Raw genomic sequence first — 16,723 nt, forward strand, 5'->3', positions numbered from 1 at the left:
ACACTAGATAGATAGATAGATAGATAGATAGATAGATAGATAGATAGATAGATAATAAAATGCAATTAAAATATACCAATATATCAATACAATCTAGATGCAAAATAGCCACAGAGAATTACAATGATATTCGAAAAGGTATTAACAAAATAACTATAGAATTCAACTAAATAATAAAATCTAGAAGCATAAACAAAAAATGCAAAATAGAACATTTAAATATAATTGAAGACATTATACCAATGATGGAATAAAGTTCTGAACTAAGTTGAAGGCAATTTACCATATTTACTTTGCTTTTTATGTAAATTCTCATTCCTGGTAGCTTCAGTTTCTCAATCTTAGACTCTGTTCTAGAAACTGAATCATTTCATCAAGTGCTAAGTTGAAAAATATTATCCCACTTCTGGATATGACAAGTAATGTGTAGAATGGTTTATATGAAATTATATGGTGACAGACTTGTTAAAAATTAATCATTAATCAGACAAATATCAAGGGAAATAGATTGCCAGTTTCATTTTATCTGGTTACCTTATAAGGATCATACTATATCAAAATGTAAAACTTCACAAATTATTTCTTCAAACTAATATTCATCACCCCAGAGAATGTATAATTTCTGATCATTTTGATTTAAAATAATTTTGAAATATCTAAATGATTACACTTACTTTTGGATCTATCCATCTGAGAAGTACTACTTTTTGTTATTTCTAGCTCAATTCCTAGTACCGATTCTTCAATCTGAATTATAGGAGTTTCATGAGCTATAGTCAGAAAAAAAAAGTTTATTTAGTACATTGAACAGAAAAAAAGCTTCAATTTTGAACTACCTAGATTTAAAGTTTAAAACAAGCTTACTACATTATTTTCTTTCACTTTTACATTGCTAAAAGTAAATCACCATAATGCTAAATCTGACATGAACATTGTGAGAATAATTTTAAACTGTCTCCTTATTTATAAGGCATAATATTAAGGGCAGTGTTACTGAAAAGTACAATATGCTGTATGCTTCAATTATCTAAGAATGAAAAAAGCAATAAAAATAGAAATAGTTATTTACTGAAGAAAGCTATACCAGCAAATCATATACTTGGATACTTCACATGAAAGTAGGGAGAAGAGACAGGGAATTAAATGAAAGAGGTGCTGATGAAATGCAACACCTTGAAATATAACTTTGGCATATTTTTTATTTAAATCAGTGGAGGAATTTCAAGTCCCACAGTAGGATTATAATTTAGGATTATAACTACTTGTGAACTATAAATGCAAGTACATTTACTGCAGCAAAAAAAGCAAATATTTATTCAAGTAACCAATGAACTCCAATTTAAGACACTTTCAACCCTGGACAAAGAGTAGTATATTAATAAAATCATAAAATCTTTGTGATGAGGTTAATTTTTTATTTCACGGCAAAGAATATTTGTGATTTTAGAGTCCAATCATTTTCAAGTGGCTAGAGAAAGGTGCATACACACAGAGTGGAGGAAGATACATCTAAAGCAAGAAGAGATGGAGTAGAATTAAATGACTGCATCCGAGCTCGTGTTTTCTAAATATGCTTATAAATATCCCAGGCCATGGGTGAAGTCTCCAAAATTTAACAGAATTCAAGGATGAAATGACATCCATAGTTAATAACAAAAGATTTAAAGACTTCAACAAACTACAACAATACATTCTAAGTGACCAGTAAGTCAAAGCAAAACATGATTTGAAAAACTAGAAAATGTGTTATAAAGAAGAGAAACCAAGAGATGTTCATGCCCAAACTCATAAGATGTAAATAAAGTGACATTTGGGGAAAAAAAGTATGTAGAAAAAAATTCTGTATTGAAAGATAAAAAGAGATCATAACTTTAAAACTTGAGCTTCCATTTTAATATATAAGCAAACGAAATTTAAATAATAAAATAGAGTAAACAAGAGAAAATTAGACACATTGGAAGCAAATACAAATTAAAGTGTAAAAGAATAAATTAATGAATAGGAAAATAATAAAAATGTCAGAATCCCCAAAATGCCACATTAGTTTAATAACAAAAAAAAATAGTCAATTATTCAGTATGCTACATAGGACAATAAAGTACTTTATGCTTCCAGGCCCCCAAAACAAAAACATCTGTCTTAGCAGATGGAACAAATAGATGAACTCAAATTCTTCACTAAAGAAAAATATCCAAAACTGGAAATTAAACCAACTTAATAAGCTTTATTTTTAAAAGCCCACAGATAGCACCATACTTAATGAAGAGTTCCCTACTGCGATAAATGTCATAAACATTTCTAGTCCAGGAAGTTAGGCAAGAAAAATAAGAGGCTAAGAAAAAATAAAACACTCTCAAGTTAGAGATATTATGTGTAAAAATATTAAGAAACATGCACACATACAAAACACACACGCACACACACATCCCTAATGCATACACATAGGACAATCAATTAGAATAAATGAATTTAGCCAAATATAGTAGCTGACTGAATGGTATTTCTTTTAAAGAATTTAAGCAACATTTTAAAACTGCCACATGTATGAATTATAAAAATTTGCCTTAATATTTGAGGCACACATTATTGAATATTATACAATCCAGAATTAAAATAAAGCATGTAGTAATAGTAATTAGGCTTACAAGGACATTTGTTCACATTAATCCATTAGAAAACACAATGTATGAACAAAAATTTAAAAGATGTATTATAGTTTGTAGTCAAATTGAGATTTCACTACATCGTACAGCATAAACAGATACATTCTGCTTCATGAATTAATATCTTAAATTCATTTAAGTTCATGTTAAACAAAGTTTCAGGTTATTACTTATTCATTGTTTAAGTTTTGTTTGCAAGCCATGGAATAAAAGGGTATGTTTTATTCATTTGTTGGTTTACTTATTTATTTATCATTCAATGTCTCATGCTCATGCTTGGCTTTTTTGCTCAAAGCTGTTTTTCTGTCATTGGGTCACACCTGTGGTTTCAGCTTTTTAGTCATTAATTGGATCTGAAAGTCTCAGATTTGTGCACTTGGTTTGTCTTTAAACCACATCCTCAGCTTTTTTTGAGCCCTGACCAGCTAGAGTTACAGTCATGAGTCCCTGGCACCTGCCCAAAGGGTACATTTTAGATATCTGCTTTAAGGTATTTCTCTATAACATTCAGAACACATAATAGTGGGACAAAACTGTATATGGATTTCATGCTTTTCTCTCTAGCATACTTTAGAACATTGCTATTTCTTATTCTTCTCATCTTTGGATGTAAATTCAAAAATACATAACCAAGAATACCAACAACTTAAAACTGGGTAAGATTCAAACAGTTGATGTAGCTAACATCATTTGCCTGTAACACAATATAGAATATCCTCATTCTCATTTCATCTGTCACTCAACTGTATTCTTTACCTCAACACATACTCTGAGTTTTTACTCTGAGTTTTGTGATAAAAATGTCATAGTAATTGTGATTAATTGCTACATTTAAGGATATGAATGTTCTTATGTAATTTGGTGCCCTTCTTAGGCTTAGGAAAATAATTTGCTGAAAATACTACAAATAATATAAAGCACTGAAGGTGTAGCTCATTGGTAGGGTGATTGCCTTCTCTGTATGCAGCCTTGGTTTCCATCTCCAGTATCTCAAACTATTTAAGGTGAATATTATATATGACATAAAAAAGTAATTAATGTCTGTTCTTAATTACATTTGTAACAAAAAATACTATCACAAAAGAAAGATTTTTGTGTTTATCAAGATAATTGTTTGTAGTTTTGACAGATTTATCAGACCTGACATCTTAGAAAACTTAACTGAATCATAGTTAATTTAAATATAGTTCTATCGAGGTCTTATAAGTGAACACAATGTAACTATAGTTAAGAAACAACTATTATTTACATACACATACACATATTCTATGTATCTGTGACTATAAGTATGTAGATCCCTGTGTCTAAACTGTGTCTAAACATTTTGCATGCATTTTCAAAGTTAAAATGGTATTACTATAAACATGTCATATGAATAGCAAAATATGCTCTTTTGGCTAAATCACATGACATCTGAAACGGTACACTTTTGGTATTTCTGTTGTATGCAATCAGTACCATTTAGATGAAAATAAAAATCTATTTCAGAAGATGCATTGTTACATTAAATTAATTGAACATAATTGTCAAATGAATTTAATGTATGTGTCAACATACTTCTAGCCCAATTGACCACTACATTTTCTTTTGCCAGTCCTTGGGCTTGAACTCAGGGCCTGAGCACTGTCCCTGGCTTCTTTTTCCTCAAGGCTAGCACTCTACCACTTGAGCCACCGCGCCACTCCTAGCCTTAATATATGTGGTGCTGAGAAATCGAACCCAGGGTTTCATGTATACAAGGCAAGCACTCTTGCCACTAAGCCATATTCCCAGCCCTGATCACTACATGTTTTGATTACTCGAAAGTGTTTTCTTTCATTAACTTATACCAAGGTAATCCAAAAATCATTCAGATTTCATTTTATACAACAGAAAATCTTTTCACCTTTAATATTTTCTTCCATTAGGGAACTTTGGATTTCAATCTTTCTTCGAGAGCTTTCTGATTCATCACCCTTAATAACAAAAGTTGTAGTAAGTAACTACACATTACGTATCACAAAACTCTGTCATTTCCCTACTTTAGAGGGAAAGGTAACTTTTTACTACTCTCATTTACAATCTCATTACAAAAACATTTATTCATAAACTCCTGAATGTATTAAATAAAAAGAGATCATTTACTGTATTGTATTTGAGAAAGTGTTTGTGAACACGGAAGAATACTAAGGAAGATCAATAAGTCTTATGATTCTTTCTCATAAGTCGTTCACAAGTAAATCATGGTAATGATGATCGGTTAATATATTTTTTATGTTTATACTTGTCTGTTTCAATCTTCGGAGAAGCCAATGAAGTTCTTCTATGAGAACACTTGTAACCTCTGTGATAAAAATGCATAGCATTTATATGCCATGGACAGAGAGCCTCTAAGAATTTACTTTTCTTTTTTTCAGTATTTTTGCCCAAAGACTTTCCTAACAAAATATTTTTGTGACTAAATAAATTATTATGGTTATGAATTTTGTTTTAAAATAAAACTATTTCAACATGATTGCTTTTAAAATCAAATTTTATGTAAATATTTTAATAAATGAGCCTAAAAGTAAAACAATGCAATTTGCATTCCTCAGGAATCATATATTTTTGACTTTATCATTGGATTATAATATAAATCACAATTTTTTGCCAATATCAATGAGAAAGTTTTATAACTGTTAGATTTCAAAATATTACGTTCATATTAATGAGGAAAATAAGAAGAAAATATTGATGAAATAAAAATATACTTTTTTTTAATTAGCACTTATCCAAGGTATTGAGTCCATTAAATCAAATTACGTAGCTTTCACTTTATTATACTGTATCACACCTCTGACATTTCTTCAGTAACAACAGGAAGTGCTGTCCCCTGAGATGAAGTTGCAGCTGGAAGTGAATCTTGACTTTCTTTGCAATATAAGACTGTTATATTTGTCTGAGATGTATCGAGTAGGTCTCTACCTTCTACATCCAATTCAGAACTTTCAATAACAGCTGATTCATCTTGAGACTTGACTAGCTCTGAAACCTCTGAAACAGCAGCACTAGGCCTGATTTCCTCTGAGCTTTAGAATTACAAAATATTTGGTATTAGGTTACATGAAAATATTTTATTTGTATTTAAAAATCATTTTCATAATTGGAAAAAATATTAATTATCAGTTACTCATTAAGTAATGGAAATAAAAATGTGAAATGAAAGTTTGACAACTAATTGAAGACACTAAAACAACTTCTGGAATTTAAAACATGCAAATAGTCATAATTATTTAAAATATACCAACACAGTTGTTAACGGTCGTATCATGCCATAGAGCAAACAAGATTAAATAGCAGCATGGGTTGTGGTTTGTTTAGATTCATTCATCTCAAAATTATTTTACCCAATTTTATATCAGAATAAAAGTTTAAAATGGTTCCAAAATAGTTTTAACATTAAAAATTACTGTATTTTACAGGTTCTGATTTTTCTTTAAGAAAGTCGATGTATATTTTCTACCAGGTGACAGAGGGTTCGTGTATCGGACTCTATAACTAAAGTGATCATACATCATGTTCCATCTCTAGTTCTCGTTTATGCTTGCCCCAACATTTTAGCTTACATGATAAATTAAATGATTAAAGTATTTATGTCATTTAAAATTTAAAGAAAACCTTGCTTATCTTAATGTCCATGTGCTTGATAAAGTATAAAAAAAAAGGGCTGGATGTTTCTACATCTTAATCAGTTAATGTTCCAACTGATATAAATTGCATAAGGCTTATGTCAGTTTCTAAATTTTTTTTTAATTTGGGTCTCACAAGAGCAAAATCGTTAAAGGTAAATATTCCCACAAATCTTACATTTGTTAGTTCAGAATGAAATTCAAGTACCAAAGATTGGATTACAAAAGGACAAGTTGGGGATATTCCTGATGATAAAGGTGATATATATATATATATATATATATATATATATATACATATATATGTATATATATATACTATTTGATGACAAACATCCATAGTGCAGCTGTGAAGCAGATTTCAATATTAAACAGAATAGAAGGCTTCTCTTCTCGTAAATCATTAAGAATAATACCTCATTAAAGGGCTGCGAATATGGGAGAACCTATGTCAAATGCCTACACTGAGAAACAAAACATTACTAAGCTTACTATGAGATAGATATCACTGTCTCTACCAAGATGCAAACACAACTTTGCTGAGATTTCTGTCCTCAGGGAACCTTGCTTGTTGTCCTTGCCTTGTATCTGGGAATTTATTAGGATTCTCACAATTCTTAAAACTTGTTGGTTACAGTTCATCACTATATACTAAATGTACAAACCATGTGGTTTACCATTATTCCCTACTTTCCTTGTGATTTGTCCTGATCACCTGCTGGCTTTGCTTGGGTGATTAAGAATTTTCTATCTTTCAAACTTCACTTCATGTACCTCTGAAGGTGTTTTGTGTTTTGTTTCGTTTTGGCCAGTCCTGGGGCTTGGACTCAGGGCCTGAGCACTGTCCCTGGCTTCTTTTTGCTCAAGGCTAGCAATCTGCCTCTTGAGCCACAGCGCCACTTCTGGCCATTTTCTGTATATATGGTGCTGGGGAATCGAACCCAGGGCTTCATGTATAGGAGGCAGGCACTCTAGCCCCTAGGTCATATTCCCAGCCCCTCCTCTGAAGGTTTTGCTTCGTGCCATTTTCTGCAATAAATCATGGTCATAATAACAGCTATGCCCTGTATTCTATATGTCTTCCCAGAAAGTAACTAAATCTGAAATTGATTTGGGGAACTTGGAACGCAATTGGTAACAGAAAGGAGATTCACTAGCAGGACTCTGAATGACAAGAATCTACCTCAGGAAGAGTTTGTGTACTAGTTTCACAGACTGCTTTTTCTACTGCTCAGTAAAGTGTAGCCTGTGAAATATGTTTGGCTTTCATATTGTTCCCAAGTGGGAAGTTGATCACAGTATATTGTATTCGTAAACTGCTTCGTTAAATGGCAACTCACTTGTAGCATTACTTAAAAATAATTTTTAAAATAAATAAAGAAAGAACAAGCAGCAAAAAAATGTCTGGAAGGTAGGCCTTAGATCCAGCAAGGACAATACAAATAATTTTGAAGTTACTATCTTATATAGATAGAAAAATAAAGATTAAGTTTGTCCCCAGTATGATGACATAATACTCTAAATAAATCAAGGGAAAATGTGAGAAGCTAGATTGCTATTCCTCAGTCTCTAGTTCCATTGCTGAAATCTCTATTCTTTCCTCCTGTATAAATGGAGAGAGACAGAGAGAGAGAGAGAGAGAGAGAGAGAGAGAGAGAGAGAGAGAGAGAGAGAAGAAAGAAGGAGGTAAGGAAGGATAGAGTAAAAAAGAAGAGAGGCTAAGCAGAAAGCTGTAAACTTTGTCTATCACAAACTTAATTCACAGATCGGAATTGGACTAAGTCAAAGCCTAATGTCGTCATCTATAGGTTGTGCCAAACAGAAAGCATGTATGATCAAGATGCAAGTCGTTGTACTACTGTTTTAAGTTGAAAATACACTTCTCTTTAGGGTCCTAATCTTCAAAAATGTGGATGTAGGGTGAACATAGGTATCATATAGCTACCTATGTCCACACAAATTTGCTTCTTCTCTATGAGGACATTAGAAAAGAAAAAAAACCCAGCTCTTCCTGGATCCTTTGTTTCTGAATCAGAAGGGACTGCATCCCTAATTGTGATCCAGGCTTGGGGCTGCACACAGACCGAGGGGCAGCACCCTGATTCTGGTGAGTCTGTTTCCTCTCGACAGAACAGATCGGGTCACTGATGTAGACTGCTGGGGATGACGTCCAGACATAGTTGCAGTTTGCAACAATGGACTCATAACCCTGTACTTTCCTCATCTTTCTCTCCTGGCACAAAAGCTTAGTAAGGTCAGCTGTTTATTAAAGACAGGTGTTCTTTCTGAAAAGCAGTAATATTTGCTAAGATACAGACTAGAAAAAGAATCGGTACAAAAGGATTAAATATTAGGCCACATAAAACTCACTTTGAAAACTCAAATGTTTTTCTGGATTAATTTCTGGACATGGTAAGCCAAGTTGTATAATTTCTTATAGAACCACTTTAGTACTTCTTGCAAAGTATTCAATCTTTTTAAAAAATTTTTATTGTCAAGGTGAAGTACAGAGGAGTCATAGTTATATACGTTAGGTAATGAGTACATTTCTTGTCCAACTTCTTACCCACTCCCCACTTACCCACTTACCCACTCTAAGACAATGGGCCTCTCAAAATGATGTCTTAATGGAGAACAACCTAAGGAGCAACCACGAGAAAAAGTGGGAAATAAATGTTATAAATATGGCTTGAGAGAAAATGTCCAACTTGGAATAAGAAAGAACAAGTAATCCCCCTTACCTCCTTGCACAAGAACTAGGCATAGCAAGAGCTCTTTTGTTTTATGGGCCCCTACCAAGTGTTCTAGATAAATCCAAAGAGGATCCAAATTAAGTGAAGTAACCTTCTTAATTGACGTGGTGGAATTCACTTCTCATATCATCCCTCGCCATCCAGTTATCATCTGACCATCTAGTAGTCCCTGGAGTGAAAGGCGAAATATTTAACATCCTGCTCAGCACAACCCCAATACGATTCTTTCCTTTATTCCTGAAGCAGGGATCGATTGCTTACACTGAGATTTGATGTCCGAAATAGTGATCAGATTAAACAAACACCATGAAGAGATTAAGAGCTCCCTGAACCTGTTATCGCTAGAGGAAGAACAGTGAATTCTTCCACTCGTTTAAGGGAAGCTGGAGACAAGATTTCCCTGTTTCATATTGCACTAAACAAATAATGAGGAAGAAAATGTCATGAGGGTGACTACAACCTATTATCACAAGGCTGCTCAGGGACTTCGCCCTGGAACCTCGGACGTCTCCTTACAGCACGCAGACCCTGCTGTCAAAAAGTCTAGCGGTTCCTACAGGTTAGTCCAAGACCTAAGGGCTCTCAGCCAAACTGTCCAAAGTAGACATTCTGCCACTCCAAACCCTATACCCTCCTCACCAAGGCGCCACAAGATCATGCATGATTTAGTGTTGCTTTTTGGAGGATGCATTCTGATGTTCTCTGGCTGGGGAAAGCAGAGGAATTGCTGCCTATGAATAGGAAGAATCCCAGATGCAAGGAAAAAAAATAAATAAATGGATGAGATTCGTAGAATCCTCCATTTGCCGGGAGAAGTCCTTGGGCAGATGATAGAGGCTTTCAAAACCCCTCCACAAGTTAATATTCTCCAATATGTAGACGACTTGCTGTTTTCAGATATTAAGAAAAAGTAAACAGGGAAAAAAGAAATAACAAGCAACCATTAAATTGTTTGATTTTCTAGGACCAAACGAGATGAGAGCATCAAAACTACGAACTACAGTTTGTAGAAAAGAGAAGTTAAATCCTTTGGGACACCTAATTAGTCGAGGCAGATGAAAACTAAACTCAGAGTAAATCTCTAATTAATAATTAATATGAAAACACCAACTATTAAAAGAAACGTAAGAGAACTTTTGGATCCAACTGGATACTGCGGACTAGACAGATTTATATGCTCTTAAAACAAAGTGATTATATCTGAATTCTTTTATCTAAGATCAGAGATTAACATCTTTTAGTCAATAAATGTGACATACAAATAATATATTAAAAACCATATATCATAATTAGTGGACACTTTAGTCAATTCAAAAATAACCCAAACAGAATGGAAACATCGGATGGATCTTTTTTTTTGATACAGATACAGTCATTTGCACAAAATAATATACCTTTAAATATAAAGAACTATATGAATTATCTGCAATTCAGAAACAGAAATACCTTATCTTTAAATAATTTTCAGAAATTGCTGTTTCCTTCATTAATATGTTGATTAGATGAGGAATGTTATATTCAAAGTCAAGAAACAATGAGTATAAATTAAATTTTGTACACGCATCATCAAAAAGGGGAAAGATTCATCCTCATAGTCACATATAACACTATTTCAAAAATAAATATGAAATGGCTGTATCTTGACACTTTATATCCGTAGACACCTAATGTTGGCCCTGCACTCTTTAGAAAAGCCATTTCGTCTATTAGTATCTGCTGCTAAGGGGACATCGCTAGGGGTCTTGACACAGGAAGGAGAAAATGACTTCTTTTTTGCATTTCAGGTATTGAACAGACATTCCACATCAGCCTTCTTTGACTAGCTAAGATGGAGTTCTGAAGGTAGGTTTACTAGGAAGCCCATTCTTCACCTTGACAGTTCTACTTGGTGACCATCTAACATCCTTAATTCTCCCAGCCAATGCTGTGAAAATTACATCACAGCCAGAGATCCCAGGGCAAAAGGAAAGATGATGGAGGGAGAGAAAAAAAAAGAGTCTTAATTTCTGAGACCCCAGGGAGAAGGGACAGATAATAGAGAAAAGAATTTTAATTTCTGAATGGCCCAGGATCTCTTTCCTCTTTCATTGGCTTGTCAGTGCTGTCTTACCATTGATGTGGCTCAGGGAAATTGTGTACATTAGTACTACTAGTATTGGCATGCAAGTATCTTCTTTCTCACTTTTACTTTGAACAACTTTATTTCACAGTAAGATGACTGCTTTTTAGAGGAATAATTCCTATCTTGAAGGCACACTCTAAATTATCTTTTCCTCCTTATTAATAGGTTCTTTTATTATTTTCAGTTATGACTCTATAGACTTATCATGTCCATTTGTTTTTCTTTATTGCTTCTCTCTCCTGCTAAAATGTAACAGCAGAAGAGAACGAAACCTTTCTGTCCTAGCTCTCGATACAACTCGTACCTGCTAGCCTAATTGGCATAGGACTCACAAACTACAGGAACCAGTAAGTAGCTGTAAGAGTGTTGAAATATTGGTTGAAGAATAACTTTGGCACATAAATGAAAGACCAGACTTAACAAATAACCATATAATATATTCATCAGGCAAATGAAAATTGTATATTTCTGTGTTTTATGATAAATCTAAGTGGAATTAGGAGGAGTCAAAGTCCTACCTAAAGATTCACCAAGAAATAACTTTCAAAAACAAAATGTGAAGCAATTTGCATTTTTATTTCTTAAAAGTATAAATTTCAATGATGTAAAATATTTAAGAAAGGCCAAATGTCATAAAACGTGAAACAATAAATTAGTAAAACCTATTGTGTTATTATGACATATTTGGCACTACTTTATTCCCTAGGATGAAATAAATTGTTAAATGCTTCAAGATGCAAAATAATGCAGTTTTTGCAAACAATAGCATGTATCTGCTGAGGTTGAATCTCCTTACTTTACTGCTACTCATTCACTCTTTTAAGACTGCAAGACCTCCGAAATATTGCAGAAATTCTATTAGGATCGAAGAAGCAACTCACAGTGAAACTTTGGTGAGTAATATTGTGTCGTGTGCTTAACAGTTTAAATTAAAGCTGTTATAGCTAATCCTATAAAACATCAGCTTAAATTCCCTGTTTTACTCCATATTTCATTCCTGTCCTTAGCTTAGATTACAAATAACATAAATTATAAGTCCTTCTCTGGGAACACCGTATAATTTCTAATACACTCTTCTTGGCTTCAACAAAGGTCTACCCACTTAGAAATTCTTCCTTATAGTCTCTTCTAAGGTAGGGTATTTTTTTCTTAAACTAATTCTTATATTTTATCCTGTCTTTTATGCAAATGCTGGGCCTTGAACCTGGTCCTCACATTGTCAGCCCGCTTTCTTGCTTACTTTAGCCCTATGTCCCTTGACTCACGCCTCCAGTCCAACATTTTGCTGATTGATTGGAAATGGAATAACACAGATTTTCCTGTCCGAGCTGGCTTTGAACATGGATGCTCCAAATCTAACCCCTGGGAAGCTAGGATTAGAGGCAGGAGTCATTAGTGCTAGTAAGTTCCACCTTTTGGAAATTCCTCTGGTTGTTACTTATAGCGTGTCCTTTCACATTATTCTCTACTTATTTTGTGCATACTACCTGCCTGATGAGGTGGGTTAATGCAAGAGGAAAATTTCAGGATGTTTATCAGCCTTTATAACTCATAAAACCTAGCCCAGCATGGGCAGTCAGATCCCTCAGAAATAAAATGAGTTCAAATCACTTAAAATTATCTTCCTATGTCAAAAAATATTACATAAATCAGCATTTCTAGAGAGAAAAGAAAGCAAGGAACAACGATTTGATCATCATGCTATACTTTTCCCAATCCTAGTGTCATATCATCCTTGTAATTCTGAGCTTGTTTTCCTTCACTGAACTTATCTTCAAAGTTGCTAATAAGACTGATCGATAATACAGCCTGGTAGATGGTAGGGGTAGTAGACCACAGTTGCAGTATCAAACTGTTTTAAGGGGCTGGGAATGTGGCTTAGCATAGAGTGCTTGCCTAGTATGCATGAAGCTCTGGGTTCGATTCCTCAGTACCACATATATAGAAAAAGCCAGAGGGGACGCTGTGGCTCAAGTGGCAGAGTGCTAGCCTTGAGCAAGAAGAAGCCAGGGACAGTGCTCAGGCCCTGAGTCCAAGGCTCAGGACTGGCAAAAATAGAAAATGTCTTAAGATTTGTCTGAATGCTTTTGGTAGCCAACCCAGGCTGTTGTTTTGCATATTTGTCAAGGCTAGAGAGGTTTCTTCTTTATATTTCATTGTTTCTCTTTTAAGAAAGAAATTGAAATCATCTTTCAATTTCATAAACAGTAACTAAATGTTCAATATATTAGAAGTACCATTTTATTTTTCCCAACAGATAAATTGCTAGTCTTTCATTTTCAATGCCTTTACTTCTCTATAAAAACACAGTAAAGGGGCTGGGGATATAGTCTAGTGGCAAGAGTGCCTGCCTCGGATACACGAGGCCCTAGGTTCGATTCCCCAGCACCACATATACAGAAAACGGCCAGAAGTGGCGCTGTGGCTCAAGTGGCAGAGTGCTAGCCTTGAGCGGGAAGAAGCCAGGGACAGTGCTCAGGCCCTGAGTCCAAGGCCCAGGACTGACCAAAAAAAAAAAAAAAAAAACAACACAGTAAAGTATATAGGACTATATATAGTAACAATATATTAATAATCAATTATAAAGATATTAAGCAAAGAGACTAATGAAAACATAAATTTATTTGGATAAATCAATGAGTTCAATCATTTATGTATATTCATATGCATGGATGTTCGAAGTGATTTAAGACAGTTGTTTGGTGAACTAGGTCCTATGCCGTGATAATAACTCAAAGCAAATTAAAGGTAAGTTCCTTATTATCTGGAATTTTGTTATGTTAATAAACAAATTCTAAGCATGGTTGTATTTTATCACTGGTTCTTCATTAAAATGATTTATTTGTATTTTTATCTTTCGACTACACCCTAATTCTTCTCCGTTTGATCTTTAGAACATTTTCTATTTAAAATTAGTTTCATGGCTTGTGTGAGGGCTTATGCCCATAAGTCAGCTATCTACAAGGGAATTATGAGTCATGGTTTCAGACCAGCCTAAACTAACAGATGGTGAAATCCAACCTTAACAAATGTTCTGTATGTGACTGTACATTTCTGATTCCAGCTATACAAGAGGCTAAAGGTAGGAAGATCACAGTCTGGTGTTCACCTATTAAAAACAATGAATAACTACCTTAAAAATCCCTACAGTCAAGAAGGGGCTGTGCCTTCGCTCCTGTGTGGAGTGTCTTCATACTTGGTCTTCTGAGTTCCCATCCCCAAACCCTCACAAGCAAGAAAGCATGCTTCCAATGATAAGAATGGTGTAGCCAGGAACTGAGTTCATGCCTACACTCTTAGCTATTCAGAAAGCTCGGATTCAGAAGACAGTGATTCTAAGATCATGGGGGCAGAAAAGTCTGCACACCCCATCTTTATTATAGCCTTTATAAAAGGGCTGAATGCTTGACTCATGTGACAGACTACAAGCAAGAAAGCAAAGTTGTTCAAACCCTACAAATAACAAACTTAAAAAACAAACACAACGACTAGATAGTCTAAGCAATGATATAAATCAATTAGTTTTAGACATGTGGTTAATTTGCTATTTTGTCACTGGATTATAAGATGCGATGAAATTACGAAATCATAGAACAGAACTTAAGAGATAATTTACCTTTTTTCTTCTTCTGGTGCTTCAATTTGAGCAAATGTTACCTGTATTTAAGATAAAATTAAACATAAGTATATCAAGTACTCATAAAATATTAATAAAAAATTTAGATGGGCTGGGGATATAGCCTAGTGGCAAGAGTGCCTGCCTCGGATACACGAGGCCCTAGGTTCGATTCGCCAGCACCACATATACAGAAAACGGCCAGAAGCGGCGCTGTGGCTCAAGTGGCAGAGTGCTAGCCTTGAGCGGGAAGAAGCCAGGGACAGTGCTCAGGCCCTGAGTCCAAGGCCCAGGACTGGCCAAAAAAAAAAAATTAGAAAACATTCTAAATAGTCTTTACAATATGACAATCATAAAAATAAGCAACTTCCCACGCTATCACTGTATCTCATCTGAATACACTGGATACTGTATACACTGGTATTAGGACTAGGGAAGGAAAAGAGAATATCAAAATTGAGAGATAAAGGATAAAAAGACAAACGACTCCAAAAGCAATACTTACAAAACCATTTGGTGTAAACCAACTGCACAACTCATGAGGGGAGAGGGGAGGGGGAGAGGGGGAGGGGGAAAGGGAGAAGTTTGGGACAAGGCAACACATTGTACAAGAAATGTACCCACTGCCTTACGTATGAAACTGTCACCCCTCTGTACATCACTTTGACAATAAATAATTATTTAAAAAAGAATAAGCAACTTACGATCTAAGAAGCTATGACATTAAAATAAATGCGATAAAAATAGATTGCAAAATTATAATTCATATACCTCATTTATGAACACAGTAGTTTATTCTTTTAGAAAACAAAAAGCATTTTAAAGTGAACTATTATTTATCTAATTCCTTTAAATATTCTTTTTGAAGAGATTATATTTCTTGTGTATAATTTCCATTAGTGTTTTTAAACTTTATTACAATTTTAAATGCATATTTAGAATGTATCCTAAAATACATTTATTGAGCTATATGATAAAAAAAAAATGTTGGAAGTGGCCCTGTGTCTCAAGTGGTAGAGAGCTAGCCTTGAACTGAAGAGCTCAGGGACAGCACCCAGCCCAAGAGTCCAAACCCACCAAAAAAAAAAAAGTTATGATACCTCTGACCTTAAAATTATAGTTTATAGTAATCGTTTTCTCTTCTGGATAGTAACAGATACTTGTTTGTCTATGGTACAAATGTTGATTCTTAGTTTTACACTCATCCTGAAATTGAACTCTATTTCTTTTATGCAGACATAAACTGGCTTGAATTTACTCACCTACAATAAAGATTTCTGGATATTCTCCAGACTAATAGTTTTCCCTTAGGTACATTGCTAGCCTGCAATTCAAAGTTCTCTTCTGCGGCTGTTAGCAACAGAATGTGGTATGTGCACCATTTTCAGCCTAGTAAATGAAAATTGTTCAATTCTTCTTTATATTATTTTCTAACAGCACTACGAGTAGTCTCCTGGTGGCACAGTAGTTCACGTGTATGAGAGCAAATATCTCATATGCCAGAGCGACTTCATGACTTTCTGTCCCTATTTTGAACTTCCTTAAACTATTAGCATGAAGAAAGGAACAGTTATCTCACAGAATGTGTACCGTGTGTCTCAGCTATGTGCTAATGTGACACAGTCTATGGAGACAAATTTAACCCAGAACTAAAAGTGAAATAATATATCCTTACTCAGCATACACAAAAGCTGATTTCAAATAGCTCATTTTACCTTCACTATATTCTTGTGAATAATTATAATTCAATACTAATTAAGAGTTTGTAAATGATTTTGTTTAGTTACTAACAAAAATAATTTCCCCTTCCTTCTATTTTAGTTCTTTGAAATGAAAACCTTAAAATGAACTATTTTCCTAAAACATCCAGATAAACATGGCAGATCTTTTGCATCCTGTAATAGAAATCTAACTATTTTTCT

This window comes from Perognathus longimembris, chromosome 18 (assembly GCF_023159225.1).
Source record: "Perognathus longimembris pacificus isolate PPM17 chromosome 18, ASM2315922v1, whole genome shotgun sequence".
In the NCBI taxonomy this organism is placed as follows: Eukaryota; Metazoa; Chordata; class Mammalia; order Rodentia; family Heteromyidae; genus Perognathus; species Perognathus longimembris.